At 37.6% G+C, this 17,098-nt stretch overlaps 2 pseudogenes; one reads left to right on the forward strand and one right to left on the reverse strand.

The window, feature by feature from the left end:
* LOC116101665 overlaps window positions 1-17,098 on the reverse strand; it is a 518,236-nt pseudogene that overhangs the window by 428,549 nt on the left and 72,589 nt on the right.
* Window positions 5,988-17,098, forward strand: part of LOC116104076 — a 53,197-nt pseudogene continuing 42,086 nt past the window's right edge.

Here is a 17,098-nt window from a genome sequence, read left to right on the forward strand (position 1 = left end):
TACGTAATGGAACTTGCTTGATCGAGCAGTAACTGCTTTTCATTAAAACTAAAAGGGGGAACTGTGGATTGCTGCTGCCGCGCCTTAAAGGTGGTACCTGCCATTCTTCTGCTTTGGAGTAAACAAGTCCTTATTTGGCAAGAGGGTTGCACCTGCCAGTGGTCTGAACTTTCGTCATGAGGCTATAGCCAATGATAGCGCAAGATGTGGTATGGGCTCATGGGCAGTCCTACGAAGGGTATTTAAGCAGCACTCAAAGACCATTCGGGGCCACACCCTTGATTCTCATGTAACTAACAGCTCCTGAGTAAACTGTTGCTGAAAGGAACTGGCATGCTAATCTTTCTTCCCTGCTGGTCAGGGTGATTAGCGCAGCACATGCTATGAACATAGTGGAGCATGTGTCCTTATTTCATGTTGGAGCATCTTCTAGGTATATGCCCAGGCATGGTATAGCTGGGTCCTCAGGTAGTACTATGTCCAATATTCTGAGACACCAACAAACTGATTCCATAGTGGAGTGCTAGCTATTCTACCTGCAATGAAGTAGTGTTCCTCTTTCTCCACATCCTCTCGAGTATCTGCTGTCACCTGAGTTTCATATTTTAGCCATTCTGACAGGTGTGAGCTGGAATCTCAGGGTTCCTTTGATTTGCATTTCCATGATGACTAAGGATGTTGAACATTCCTTTAGGTGCTTCTTGGCCATTTGATATTCCTCAGTAGAGAATTCTTTGTTTAGATCTGTACCCCATTTTTCATAGGGTTATTTGACTTTCTGGTGTCTAACTTCTTGAGTTCTTTGTGTATATTGGATATTGGCCCTCTATCAGATGAGGGATTGGTAAAGATCTTTCTCCAATTCCTCAGTTACCATTTTGTCCTTTGAATAGTGTCCTTTGCCTTACAGAAGCTTTGCAATTGTATGAGGTCCCATTTGGTGATTCTTGAACTTAGAGCATAAGCCATTGGTGTTCTGTTCAGGAATTTTTTTCTCTGTGCCCATGGATATTCACACTCTTAACAGGCATTGGTTACCATGGCTTTCCTTATTACAAGAATAGTTAAACTTTAAAAGTTACATATTTTGCTTAAGCCAAAAACAATTTCTTGGAATTTTTCTTTTAATCTCTTTGCTAAATTACATAAACTAATGTAGACTCTGAGTATAGATTCTTTACAACATCATAGGAGTCCACGTTTAAAAATTTTTTTTGCAAAAATCGAGGGTGGTTTCCATTCCTGCCTGCTCTTCAAGGTGAATCAATCAATCCACTGCTCTTCAGGAGGTAACATTTTCATTTTTCAGTATATCTTCTAAAATGCTTCCCAGGTTCCTCTCTTTTGCACTGGGATATACCACATGGGAATTAACTTCTACTCAAGACCAGGGGAGCATTTTTGTTATACTTTGATCTTTCAGGCAGTAGAAATTATAGATTGAAGCATATATGGTAGGATTTGTGCCCAAATACTCCCAGTGGTAGCCATGCCTTGTTACAGTAAATGTCTAGTTCTGATTCTGTGTACCCATTTACTAGGGTAACCTTATTAGACTCCAGTAAGTTCCCTTTGCACTAGTTTTTAAACTCATCCCAATTTGGCACTAAATTCCAAGTATCATGCCCATACTTCACTTCCTCTTATCTCCCCTACCTGATACCTCTTTTTCACAACTCCACCAACCCCAAATCTACTCATGAAATCTTTTCTGTGTTCCCATTCCCATGGAAATTCATGTGCCCCTCTTAGAAAATGCTTGGTTACTTAGACTTTCCTGTTCCATGGGTTACAGCATAATTATCCTTTGCTTTATAATTAATAGGTACTTACATGTGTGGGCATGTGAAGTTTGTATTGTTTTCTATGAGTTATCTTACTCAGGAAGGTTTTCAAGTTCCACCGAGTACTCTACAGTGTTCACGGTGTTTCCTTTGACTGACAGCTATTGAATATTTCATTGTGTAAATTTACCACACTTTTTAATCCATTGAGGTATATCAATGTTATTTCAATGTGGTTTCTCTATATTATGTATGTAGCTTCTAAAAAATTAAGTTGAATATTTTTCCTTGTTATATGATAATTTTTCCCCCTTTGGAGTTTTGTATAACCTGGAATGTTACAATGGTCTTGGCATTGATCAATTTCAATTTTCTAAGAATGTAACATATTGTTTTTCAAAGTTGCTGAATAGGTTTGCATTCCTACTAGAAAGGTAGGAGTTCTTTCTTTACTCTGTGTTATCTGCAGTACGAGTTGTCACTTAAGGTTTTGATGTTAGTCATTCTAAAGTTTGGAAAATGAAATCTCAGCATTGTTTTGATTTACATTTCCCTGATATTTAAGAATGTTGAGCATTTTTTTAGTGTTACTTATCCATGTGTCAGTACTCTATTGGACATTCTTTTCCATTTTTAGTTGGATTTTTTAATATGTTAAAGTCTAGCCTCTTGAATTTTTTTATTATTAGATATTTTCTTTATTTACATGTAAATTTCTCCTTTCCCAATTTCCCCTCCAAAAAACAAACAAAGAAACAAACAAAAACAAACCCCAGTTGCCTCCCTCCTCCCCATGCCTGCCACTCTACCCTCTCCCACTTATTGGCCCTGGGCATTCCCCTACACTGAAGCACAGAACCTTCACAGGGCCGAAGAACTCTCCTCCTATTGATGATAAAATATGCAATCCTCTACTATACACTTGCTGCCAGAACAATCAGACCCACCATGTGCAGTCCTTGGTTGGTGGTCGAGACCCTGGGAGGTTAACAACACTGTACTCAATGATAACTTGGTCAAGGAAGATATAAAGAAAGAAATTAAAGACTTTCTTCAGTTTAATGAAAATGAAGCCACAACATACCTAAACATATGGGACACAATAAAAGCTGTCCTAAGAGGAAAACTCATAGCTTTAAGTGCCTCCAAAAGGAAACTGGAGAGAATATACTCCAGCCATTTGACAGCCCATCTGAAAGCTCTAAAACAAAAAGAAGCAAATTCACCCAAGAGGAGTCAAAGGCAGGAAATAATCAAACTCAGGAATAAAATCAACCAAATAAAAACAGAAAGAACTAAACAAAGAATCAACCAAAGTAGGAGCTGGTACTTTGAGAAAAATCAACAAAATAGATAAACCCTTAGCCAAACTAACTAGAGGGCATAGAGACAGTATCCTAATTAACAAGATAATAAATGAAAAGGAAAACATACAACAGACACTGAGGAAATCCAAATAGAAACAGTTGTTAATAGTCTCCAAACCAAAAAAGCACAGGTCCAGATGGATTAAGTACAGAGTTTTATCAGACCTTCAAAGAAGACTTAATACCAATACTCCTCAAGCTGTTCCACAAAATAGAACAGAAGGTATTCTACCAAATTCGTTCTATGAAGCCACAATAACTCTTTTTTTTTTTTTTTTTTTTCCGAGACAGGGTTTCTCTTATAGCCCTGGCTGTCCTGGAACTCACTTTGTAGACCAGGCTGGCCTAGAACTCAGAAATCCGCCTGCCTCTGCCTCCCAAGTGCTGGGATTAAAGGCGTGCGCCATCACCGCCCGGCTACACCACAATAACTCTTATACCTAAACCACACAAAGGCCTAACAAAGAAAACTTCAGACAAATTTACCTTATGAATATCAATGCAAAAATACTCAATAAGTCTCTTTCATAAAACCTAAGATAGGGAAAAGTATTCTCAACAATAAAGGAACCTCTGGTGGAATCACCATCTCGGTCCTTAAGCTGTACTACAGAACAATTGTTATAAAAGCTGCATGGTATTGGTACAGTGACAGGCAGGTAGATCAATAGAATAGAATTGAAGACCCAGAAGTGAACCCACACACTTATGGTCATTTAATGTTTGACAAATGAGAAAAAACCATCCAGTGGAATAAAGACAGCATTTTTAACAAATGGTGCTGGCTCAACTGGCAGTTAGCATGTAGAAGAATGAAAATCGATCATTTCCTATCTCCCTGTACAAAGCTGAAGTCCAAGTGGATCAAGGACCTCCACATCAAATCAGATACACTGAAACTAATAGAAGAGAAAATGAGGAAGAGACTTGAGCACACAGTCACAGGGGAAATTTGCCTGGACGTAACACCAATAGCTTATACTCTAAGAACAATAATTGACAAATGGGACCTAATAAAGTTGCAAAGCTTCTGTAAAGCAAAATACACTGTCAATAGCATAAAATGGCAACCAACAAATTGGGAAATGGTCTTTACCAATCCGGTACCTGATAGAGGACTAATACCCAATATATAAAAAGAACTCAAGAAGTTCGACCAGAGGAGCAAATAACCCTATTAAAAAATGGGGTACAGAACTAAACAAAGAATTCTCAACTGATGAATACTGAATGGCTGAGAAGCACCTAAAGAAGTGTTAAACATTCTTAGTCATCAGGGAAATGCAAACCAAACATCCCTTAGATTCCACTTCACACCAGTCAGAATGCCTAGGATAAAAAACTCAGGTAACAGCAGATGCTGGAGAGGTTGTGCAGAAAGAGGAACACTCCTTCATTGCTGGTGGAATTGCAAGCTGGTAAAACCACTCTAGAAATCAGTTTGGCAGTTCCTCCTGAAATTGGAAATAGTACTACCAGAGGACCCATCTATACCACTCCTGGGCATATACCCAGAAGATGCTCCATCATGTAATAAGGGCACATGTTCCACCATGTTCATAGCAGACTTATTTATAACAGCCAGAAACTTGAAACAATCTAGATGTCCCTCAACAGAGAAATGGATACAGAAATTGTGGTACATCTATACAATGGAGTACCACTCAGCTATTAAAAACAATGAATTTATGAAATTTTTAGGAAAATGGGTGAATCTGGAGAATATCGTAACTACGGAGCAGAGATTGAAGGAAAGACAATCCAGAGACTGCTCCACCTGGAAATCCTTCCAAAATTCAGTCACCAAATCTAGACACTATTGTGGATGCCAGCAAGTGCTGGATGACAAAAGCCTGATATAGCTCTCTCCTGAGAGTCTCTGCTAATACCCGTCTAATACAGAAGTAGAGAATCACAGCCATCCATTGGACTGAGTACAGGGTACCCAATGAAGGAGCTAGAGAAAGGAACCAAGGAGATGAAGGGTTTGCAGCCCCTTAGGAGGAACAACAGTGTGAACTAACTAGTACCCTCAGAGCTCTCAGGGACTACACCACCAACCAAAGAGTAAACATGGTGGGACTAATTGCTCCAGCAACATATGTATAGTAGAGAATGGCCCAGTTGGTCATCAATTGGAGGAGAGGCCCTTGCCCTTGCCCTGTGAAGTTTCTATGCCCCAGTGTAGGGGAATGCCACGGCCAGTAAGCAGGAGAGATTGGATGGTGAGCAGGGGGAGGGGGAGGGAACAGGTGTTTGTTCTTTTTTTTTTTTTTTTTTTTTTTTTTTTTTTTTTTTTTTTTTTGGCTTTTTCAAGACAGGGTTTCTCTGTATAGTCCTGGCTGTCCTGGAACTCACTCTGTAGACCAGGCTGGCCTTGAACTCAGAAATCCGCCTGCCTCTGCCTCCCAAGTGCTGGGATTAAAGGCGTGCACCACCACCACCTGGCATTGGGGTTTGATTTTTTTTTTCTGTAGGGGAACCTGGGAAAGGAGATATCATATGACAAATAAATAAAGAAAATATCTAATAAACTAAGAAAAATTTCATCACTGGACAGAGATTATTTCCAATCTAAAGTCACCAAAAATCATTATACAAGTTCTCCTGATTGTGTTAGTCTTTCTATTTTCTAGGAGTAAGATGCATGCATTGCTAATTTCTATGTATTAGGTTATGACAAAAATGTAACAATATGTTTATCTTCAACAGCAACTTGATTTCATTACCAATGAGGCAGAAACACTGACCATTGTGTCCTTACTATAAACTTAAGATTCAAATCACCTGTGTGCACCTCCAAAAGAAGAAGCCAAACAGATAAATAACAAAGCTTATGATCTTGGCAGATTATGTGTGGATAGAAGGGATGTGACTCCCTTCTATTTACTACTCACCAGATATCATAAGAGAAGTATGTGACAGGTTTGTGGTGAAGAATGAAGACACATTCATAGTGACTTATCCAAAATCAGGTATGTGGGGTGTTTTTTGTTTTTGTTTTTGTTTTTGTTTTTGTTTTGTTTTGTTTGTTTGTTTGTTTTGTATTTTGTTTGGAGACAGGGTTTCTCTGTTTATCCCTGAGTGTCCTGGAACTCACTCTGTAGTCAAGGCTGGCCTCGAAATCTGAAATCTGCCTGCCTCTGCCTCCCAAGTGCTGGGATTAAAAACATTCACCACCACTGCCTGGCTGAAGCAAGGATTTTGTGCCTGCTAAGCAACTACTTTTCATTAGGCTCTATCTCAAGTTCTCAAATTATGTCAAGAATTGAAAATGTGAATTATCAACTCCAGAGCTAGGGCATTGTCTTCACTCACTCAAACAATAGAGGTCACCTTCCTCTACCTAGCTGTGCTCTGTATCTTTGGGAAAGGGAACATTTGGTAGCAGCATTTCTAATTCAAGCAGACAGATGCTGTACGATAATGTGATATGGCAAAGTGAGAGCTCATGAGAACATAGAAAGAATTAATGGAGTTCATCCATACAAATGCAGAGGTAGGGATTGATTCTCAAGCTCTGTGCTTCATGAAGAGGTGGGCAGTAAAAAACAAGTGTGTAAAATGATTATTTCTAATGTAAGTGTAACCAGTGAAGTAATCCAATGGCTGTATTTCTTTATCTTATGACAGTCCTCAATTACCACACAGAGAAACCAAGATTTATTTCAAGCTGTATCACTAGCTGAGCAGTTAAATGGGATACCTTAACATCTTCTGCTAATCTGTATACCTCCCAGCCATTTTCCATGATACTTGCATATTTTGGTGGATCTGACTCCTTCAGCATTAGGTGTGTTTCCATGATCTCATTGGATGCCTTCCATATGCCTCCAATTAGTCCATCTTACTGGATGACAAGAAAATTCTCTCTCTCTCTCTCTTTCTCTCTCTCTCATATCAGTTTAGCCAACACTGATAAACTTTTTATTTTATACTCTCTCTCTCTCTCTCTCTCTCTCTCTCTCTCTCTCTCTCTCTCTCTCTCTCTCTCTCTCTGTCTTTCTCTGTGAATACCCAGTCTTATTCTCACTTCTGAAAACCCATTGGATTATCAGCACTTATTGATAAGTCTGATAATAAATGATAAAATTTGTTTACACAATCTTGAGTAAATACATTCTTAGTGGAGGAATTACAATGTCAAACCTTATTTTAACAAGATATCTGCACATTTGAATAACACATGGGTAAACTTTACATAGTGTTCAAAAAATTTTTCATGCAGTAGTGGAAGAAACTACTTCTAAAGGGAAATGAATTGGAGGAATGTGGAGTTAATCAATAAAGAACAATTGGAGAGCAGGGTTTGGAACAGAGCCTGGCAAATTTGGGGAACTACAAGGACATGGCAGGGAGTTAAGAGTTTGTCCCATTTTGTCAGTGTTTTAGGACAATAATATGGAGGTTGGGTGGAGATTATAATCAAATCAAATAGGAAAAATTGAAAGAAATATTTGTGAACCAGAGAGACAAATCAGTGTTTAAGAGCACTGGGTGCTATTTCAGAAGAATAAGTTGGTTAATTGTCACTTGGTTTGAGCAACTTATGCAGTGCTCAGATTATCTACCACCCTCTTGTTACCTACATGACATAGAATACACTTGCAATGCAAACATATAAAAACATTTAACTGAAAATTTAATATAATATATGGGATAGAGATATGCATCAGGGGTTCAGAGAACTTGCTTATCTTGTAGATAACTCAGTACTGACAGGAGAGTTCACATGAATCATCAACTCTAGTTGAAAAGATCAGATATCTGTTCTCATTTCTGTAAGTTGTGTCACATGTGGTAAATAAATGTACACCAAGGCACAAACAAACATGCACATAAAATAAAAGCAATAAACATTTATGTTTCAAATTCAGTTAAAAATAGATTTTAAAGTGAAATGCCACTGTACATGCATAAAATCACAGCAACTGTGTGTCAAGGAGACCTAGAATTAAAAACCATTTTATGTTCAATGAAAATCACCCATGTGACCTAAAGATAACATCTGGAAACACCAGAGATATGCATGATATAACCTAGTACAGACATTTAACTAGACATATGGCATTCCTAGAGCTGAAGAAGCTTACTTTGTAGAGTGCTTCTTGAATATGGAACTGTTCAATTTCTAGATGAGGTTAAACTGCTCAGAGTTTTACATGACTGAAAATCAACAATTAAATATGTGGAGGAAAGGGGAAGTTCAACATAAATAGTGCCTTCATTGAGAGTTCCAGGGAAGCCCAGTTTATATAAGACAGATTGTGTAAGAGAGAGAAAGAGAGAGAGAGAGAGAGAGAGAGAGAGAGAGAGACAGAGACAGAGACAGAGAGACACAGAGAGACACAGAGAGAGATAGAGAGTGAGAAAGAGAAAGAGAGAGAGGGAGAGGAGGGAAAGAGGGATGTAGCGAGGGAGGGAAAGAGAAGGGGGACTATGATTTTTGCATAGAACTTTCTACAATGCTAGTTTTATATTTTTGTGAGTTCTGTTATAATGGCTGACAACAATTTTCTTTCTCATTCAGGAACCCACTGGTTGAATGACATTGTCTGCTTGATTCAGACCAAGGGAGATCCCACATGGATCCTATCTACATCTGTCAATGAATGCACACCATGGTTAGAACTTGAAAATAGATATAGAGCAATAACCAATAAGGAAGGTCCACGTCTCATGGCCTCCCACCACCCTATCCAACTCTTTCCAATGTCTTTCTTTAGTTTTAAGGCAAAAGTCAGTGTTGAAGTGTTCATATCAGTGTAGCCAACACTGATAAACTTTTTATTTTATTTTATTTTTTAATTATGTGTATGCATAACCTGCATATTCTTGATAACCAGAAGATAGTGCCAAATTTTCTAGAGCTGGAGTAATTCTTCATTATGTGATGCTTTGTAAGAGTGATGGGAACTGATCCAGATCTTCTATTATAGCAGATTATTTACCTACTGAACTACCTTTGTGAACATTTATGTACCTTACCTTGCCTATCCTTGTCATGGGAAATTGTTGAAGTGCTCGTATATAACTAGACTTGTTCAGCAACATTGCTAAATTTCTTACTTTGTTTGCTACTTTGAGTGTTTCCTGAGAATTTCAGGCTTTAGTTGATAGTGGTTTACAAATCACAATCAGATGACATGGCTGAATATATACCGCACCTAGATAATCTGTGGGAGATTTCATCCCAATAAATTGGCACTGTGGAAAATTTGCAGTTTACATTGAATACCACTTATTGAATAACAGATACATTTTTGTGTGTGCATCCATGCATGTATGCATATGTGTGATTATTTAGGATGTGTACTTGTATGTGTACATGTATGTCTGTGCAGACTTACTTGTCATCTGTTGATAATGGAAGTTGATGTAGAAGAACTTCCTGAAGCCTCCCTTCTTCACATTTTTAGGAGTGTGTCATCCCTCAAGACACCCAGATCTTACTGATTCTGGTAGGCTAGCTACCTAGTAAAGTCCTGTTATCTGCCTCCATTTAACCCTCTCCCAGATTCTATAACTGGCACAAAAAGGAAATTTACTATCTGAGATATTTCACTAGATAACAAATAGCCAAGATTTTTATATTAATTTAACTTAATAACTCATTTAAATAATCTTATTTAATTTTAGTAAGGTATACATATTCAAATAATTTGACACTATGTTGATAATTTTAAAATATATTTAATGAACTTATATTCAATTACTACTCTCATATGAATCAAAACACCACTATTATTGTTGTTCATTTCATAAACCATGTGTTCATATATCAGAGTTCAGATACTCTAGATTGCTATATGTAAGAGCTGTTATTACATCTGTCAAGTCCAGATGTCAGTTGAGATTAAAGGTATCCAATTTTTGTGTGGGACTAAGAAAGAACCAGGGGTACTGAGATCTAGAACAACATGGATCATTTTTAGAAGTGCAATTGGCCTGTGTTACATGACACTCTTATTAAAGCTTATTAAAGATTTACACATCTGATGGACAGAAAAAAGAATTATCATATTCTTGACCCACTATTAGAACATTGCAACTTTCAGGGGAACATTAGCATAATAATTTGTTTAATGTACAAGGTAACCAACTGTTAAGAGTTCACATTGTGGCTGGTATGTTGGTACATGCCTGAATCCTAGGATTTGGGAGGTATTGGAAAGATCAGGGCTTCAGCCCAATTCTGAAACATACTTGAGAACTCCCTACACTATATGAGATCCTGTAACAGACACACCTGCATGTATGCACACACACACACATGTACATATATACATACATACATACACATACACTCATAAATAAGGGTGATCCATTAATATATAGAAAGGATATTACTAAATTATTTTGGAAATTAAAAAGAAAGCACTGGAAATTGAGTGCATTAATTTTTCATTGCTTCACTTTATATTGAAGGTGATTTATCTTGTTAGAAATCCCAGGGATGTTCTTGTGTCAGGCTACCACTTATTAAATGCTCTAGAAGTCACAAAGGAACAAGTGCCATGGGAAATATATTTTGAGAATTTTATACAAGGAAAAGGTGAGTATGCTGTGTTTTGTTGATAGAGGAATATCAGAGGCTTTTGATATGTCTGGCCCCAATCAGAACTCTGTGACATAACAGTCTATGTACTACATCACCTCTGCAGAGAGATTGGGTGAATTACAGGACTGTAGTCTATCCTTGGCTTTTGTCATAATTAAACAGTCCATAGCTTTCTCAATTTCTGAGATTTCACTACATACAGGAACACACATATGCCAAGCAATTCTCTATCAACAGCTACAACCCCAGCACTACCATCTACTTCTTACTTTGAGAGAAGGTCTCACTATGAATCCCAGGCTGGTCTTGAACTTACTCTGTAGATATATTCCTGATTTTACCAGATTAATCTTCAATTTGATAAGATAAATGAAGGACAATAAATATTCCAAAACAAACATCTTTTTGATAATTTTGACAATTTGCTCAACCTGGTGCTTTAGAATAAAACATGTGCGATTAAGATAATATAGATCACAAAGAGAAGGCTCAGTAGTAAAGAGTGCTTCCCACACAACCATGAGGGCCTGAGTGAAAAATCATACCACCCATACTATAAGCTGGGTGTGGTCTCACAAACAAATTTGCCCTGAGGTAAAAGGATAAGAAAAGAGAGGTAGGAGAATTCTGGGTGCTGTTAGTTGCTTTTCTGTTGCTGTGAAAAAATGGCTTGGTTGAGACAACTTATATAAATGTTTTAATTTGGGATAATCATCCCAGAGAGATGAGTGTCCATCCTGGGGACTGAGCATCAAAAGCAAGAATGTGAGACTTACTTCTCTGAGCAAAACCCATTAATGTTGGATAACTCATTGGATATGGATATGTGTTTTAAAACCTCCAAGCCCATCCCAATTGTCATTCTTTACAGCAAGAAAAATCCTTCTAGTTCTGTGCCCCAGTGTAGGGAAATGCCAGGGCCAGAAAGTGGGTGAGGGTGGGGTAGCAGGCATGGGGAAGGGGGTGGCAATAGGGGTTTGTTTTTGTTGGTTTTGTTTGTTTCTTTTTTTTGGAGGGGAAACTGGGAATGTAGAAATTTGCATGTAAATAAAGAAAATATCTAAAATAAAAAAAATAATAAAAAAAAAAACGAAAAATCCTTCTAATTCTACCCAAGTAACACTACCAACTGGGATGGAAGTATAAGGACAACTGAGACTATGGGAGCCATTATCATTGAAATCATTGCATTGGAGTTTTCTGGTTTATAGCATGGCTGAAAAATCCAAGAACAGGACTTATGAAAAGACATTTCCATCTTGGAATGAGACTAAGGTCCATAAACTGGATACTCCACTTATTTTACTTTTCTATCATCTTCCTAGTGCACACATGCAAAAACATCCATTCACACACAGACAACATATGTGCCTATTTGCCTATTTGTCCTCTATTGAAATGCCTAGTTCTACAGACACACACACACACACACACACACACACACACACACACACACACCTCTGCTAATGATGTCTGTCTTTTGGTTTTCTATGACATATGACATACTATATATATATGTGTGTGTGTGTGTGTGTGTGTGTGTGTGTGTATGTATATATATGTACATATATACACACATATATATACATATAGTATGATATAGATTGTACATATAGATATAAATTATATGTGATAGATAGATAGATACATACATACATACATATGTGTGTGTGTATGAGCTTGTTAGTATGCATTCATGCAATGGACATTCTAAGAAGGAAGAAGTACTTAACTTTTCTTGCAATGTAATTCTTAGGGATTACATTCATGCCATCATGCTTGGCAGCATGCATCTTTAAACACAGAGATATCTATCAGGCAGTGGATACCTGCATGTATATTTTAAATCTCCACGTGCTGACCTCTTCTGTACAGCATCTTTAGGATCGTGGTTTGAACATGCTCATGGCTATATATCCCTGAGGGAAAGAGAAAACATCCTAGTACTAAGTTATGAAGAGCTAGAAAAGGTAACCATCATTTTATAGTCACTACCCAGTCTCCTATCATCTGACTCCATGAAATAGCCCATATTACTCAGTGCCTCCAGTACACTTACCATGTAAATGCTTGGTTCAGGTCAGGAAGAATCAATCATAAGGGTTATTTATGCTCATTCCACTAGCCTGCTTCTGGATATTCCTTACCAGGCTCCAGGTTCTTTTTCATGTCTTTCTAGTTACACCAACATAAATTAATTTCCTTATGTGCTAAGATGCTACACAATAACCTCTACTTGTATTTTGACATATAAATATTAGTGTGGTGATACTAGGGAGATTGCCCAGTGGGTAAGTACACTTCATTTTCCTGCTCTTGAATCAGAATTAGAATACCCAGCACTGACAAAAAAGTTCAAGAATAACTTTGTATGATTGGAAATTCTTCACTGGGGACTGCATACATAGGTAGATAGTTTTAACACTGTGGTGAGTGTGATAAAGAGAGAGTGAGAGTAAGAGTACAGGAGTGAGCAAGAGAACAAGAGAGAGCAAGAGAGAACAAGAGAGAAAATGGGGGAGTTTTCTGTGAGACATGGTCTTTAGAGTCTAAGAGATTGGTTAGGAGGAAACTCAATGAGCTTCACTGTACTCAGCATGTGTGTCTGTAAGAAAACTGTCTCAAAAATAAATCAAAAATATCTTCCCATAACACAAGGGGATGAAACTACACCAAACTAAACAAAAAGACAAAACAAACAAACAACATAATGCTTTACTGCACACTCAACTCATGCACAATACCCCCCATAAACAAGTATAAAATTTTATAAACACACAAAAAACTAAAACACACACACACACACACACACACATTTAAGGACATAAAATGCTGCCCATTAGTCAGTATGCAGATTCCGTTGGTCTCACTAATAGTTATACTCCAGTATCAGACTCCTACCTGCTGAGCTCAAAGATATGGTCCTTCCATGACTCAATGATTGAACTCTATCATTGTGCTTTTTCTTGTTGAGTTTTGCTTTTAGATTTTGTGGGTTCATGGATCCTGGGTAGTCTCCAATTTACTTTGTGTGATTGGTTACCCTTGAATTCCCCATTCTCTCTCTAAGTCCAAAGTGCTGCAAATTTGCGTATATATCAATATGTCAGAGTCCTTGATAGAACTTTTTTACATTTATTTACTTCCTCATTGATAATACATATCCATTGATGGCAGTGTGTGTTTGTGTTTGCACTCACATGTGTTTGTGATAAATTATGGAGCAAAAATGAATAAATATTTATTTATTTTTGAATCTTTTTTATTAGATATTTTATTTACATGTAAATTTCTCCTTTCCCAGTTTCCCCTCCAAAAAACAAACAAACAAAAACAACAAGAACAAACCACTGTTGCCTCCCCCTCCCTATGTCTGCCACCCCACCCTCTTCTACTTATTGGCCCTGGCATTCCCCTACACTTGGGGCACAGAACCTTCACAGGGCCAAGGTCCTCTCCTATTGATGATCGAATTTGCAGTTCTCTACTATACACATGCTGCCAGAACAATTGGACCCACCATGTGCACCCCTTGGTTATAGGAGATAGCCTAAATATAGCTATCTCCTGAGAGGCTCAGACAGTACCTGACTAATACAGATGTAGAGGCTCACAGCCATCCATTGTACTGAGTACATGGTCCCCAATGAAGGAGTTAGAGAAAGGACCTATGGAACTGAGGGGTTGCAGCCCCTTCGGATGAATAACAATAAGAACTAAATTTTTTTTATTGAATTTTTTCTTTGTTTTTTTAATGCTCTATCTATATAGCAGTGATGGTCCTGGTACTCACTATGTAGACTAGGTTGGGCTCAAACTCAGAAAAATGTGACTAATTCTGAGCTTACAAGCCTACACTACCATATCCAAATGATTGTTTTAATTTGTGAGTAGGGGACAGGAAAATGTTAGTTGTAGCCCATGAGTGACAGTTCTTGCAGAGTCCAGACAAGGTGATGGATTCCCGCTGTTGGAGTCTCAATCAGTTGTGAGCTAACTGATGAGAGTTACTGAAACAAAATCCAGAACTCCTTCAATGTTGTATGTTTTGAACCATTCCTTCAGCCCTCACTTGCTTTCAAACAGTGTGTGTGTGTGTGTGTGTGTGTGTGTGTGTGTGTGTGTTTTTCTAAGTGTCTGTGACTGATGGAATGTGTATGTACCCTTCTGGTTTTGTTGTCTTTGTGCACTTGTGGATATCAGAGCAGAAAAGGAGATGTTACTTCTTGCTGTGACTTCCTCCCCTTTGAGCTTTTTCAGTTTTTCCAAACATCATTGCCTCTGTTTTGTTCTTTTTCCTTTCTATTCTTCTCCTTCTCTTCTACCCTTCTCAATTCATGTTATTTTGACATTCTTGTTCAAATCCCACTGGTATTTTTTTCCTTAAGGGCACAAGAAATGCCAAAAAGAAGATCTGTGAATTCCTGGGAGAGAATCTGGAATCAGGGGAACTTGAGTTAGTTCTAAAGTACAGCTCTTTTGAGATCATGAAAGAAAAGAGAAAGTCTCAGAATCATCTCTCACATATAGAAAAATTAAATTTATTCCTTATGAGAAAAGGTAGAGAGATACTGTATTTTTGAGATGCATATGAATGCACAGATGATTTCATGTGTTTGGGACAGGATGATGACATCAAGGTGGTTTTATGTGTTACCTCATTTTATTTATTTATTTCATTCTTTGTTAATATGGATGGGTATATGTATGGTGGTCATACATGATCACAAATGTTGTGATGCATCCTTGTAGAGATGTGTGTGGCTATATACATGTGTGCATATTCAAGAGTATTCCTAAAGGAGGTACGGGAGTTCTCCTGCTTTTGCTCCGTTATTCTCTATTTGATAGAGTCTCTCCATGAACTCAAATCAGGATGATTCCAGATACATTCATTTGCCTAATAATTTCATAAATTCATTGTTTTAATAGCTGAGTATTACTCCATTGTGTAAATGTACCAGATTTTCTGTATCTATTCCCCATTTGAAGGACATCTGGGTTCTTTCCAGTTTCAGGCTATTATAAATAAGAATGCTATGAACATAGTGGAACATGTGTCCTTATTACATGTTGGAGATTCTTCTGTGTATATGCCCAGGAGTGGTATAGCTAGGTCCTCTGGTAGTACTATGTACAGTTTTCTGAGGAACTGCTAAACTGATTTCCAGAGTAGTTTTACCAGCTTGCCATCCCACCAGCAATGAAGGAGTGTTCTATTTTTGCACAAACTCACCAGCATCTGCTGTCACCTGAGGTTTTTTTCCTAGGCATTCTGACTGGTGAAGGTGGAATCTCAGGGTTGTTTTGATTTGCATTTCCCTGATGACTAAGGATGTTGAACATTTCTTAAGGTGCTTCTCAGCCATTCAGTAATCCTCAGTTGAGAATTCTTAGTTTATGTCTGTACCCCATTTTTAATATGTTTTTTTGTTTCTCTGGAGTCTAATTTCTTGAGTTCTTTGTATATATTGGATATTAGCCCTCTATCAGATATAGAATTGATAAAGACCATTTCCCAATTTCTTGCTTGCCATTTTGAACTATTGACAGTATTCTTTCTTTTTTTCTTTTCTTTAAAGTTTTATTGCAGTATAAGGAGAAATGATGCATGATTTCAATTTATCTGAATTTGTTAACATTTAAAACATATTTTAAGTAAATAGTATTGAATCACATTATTGTTTTCCTTTTGTACCCAACTTCCTCCCAGAGAACCCCCTTTAATACCTACAATATCTTTTTTGTCATATACTTTAAAATTTATAAAATATTATAATAATAAAAATGAGTACTATAAAAGTTGTTAGATATAAAACATCAATTTAAGAGTCTTATGTAGATGTTTGTTCATGACAATACTGAAAATACATATGTTTTTCTCAATATAAATTTTAAATAACTCCAAACATATTAACTGTATATTTCAAAATAATATATCACTATTAATATATTCTTTTTTTTCTTGATATTTTCTTTATTTACATGTAAATTTCTCCATTCCCAGTTTCCCCTCCAAAAAACAAAGGAACAATCAAAAACAACAAAAACAAAACCCTGTTGCCTCCCACTTCCCCATACCTGCCACCCCGCCCTCTCCCAATTTCTGGCCCTGGCATTCCCCTACACTGGGGCACAGTACCTTCACAGTGCCGAGGTCCTCTCCTCCTATTGATGATTGAATTTGCAATCCTCTACTATACACATCCTGCCTGAACAATCAGTCCCCTCCATGTGCAGACTTTGGTTGGTGGTTGAGACCCTGGGAGATCTGAGGGTACTACTTAGTTCATATTGTTGTTCGTTCTAAGGGGCTGCAAGGGGCTGCAAACCCCTCAGCTCCATTGGTCCTTTCTCTAACTCCTTCACTGGCGACCCTGTACTCA

This window comes from Mastomys coucha, unplaced genomic scaffold (assembly GCF_008632895.1).
Source record: "Mastomys coucha isolate ucsf_1 unplaced genomic scaffold, UCSF_Mcou_1 pScaffold21, whole genome shotgun sequence".
In the NCBI taxonomy this organism is placed as follows: Eukaryota; Metazoa; Chordata; class Mammalia; order Rodentia; family Muridae; genus Mastomys; species Mastomys coucha.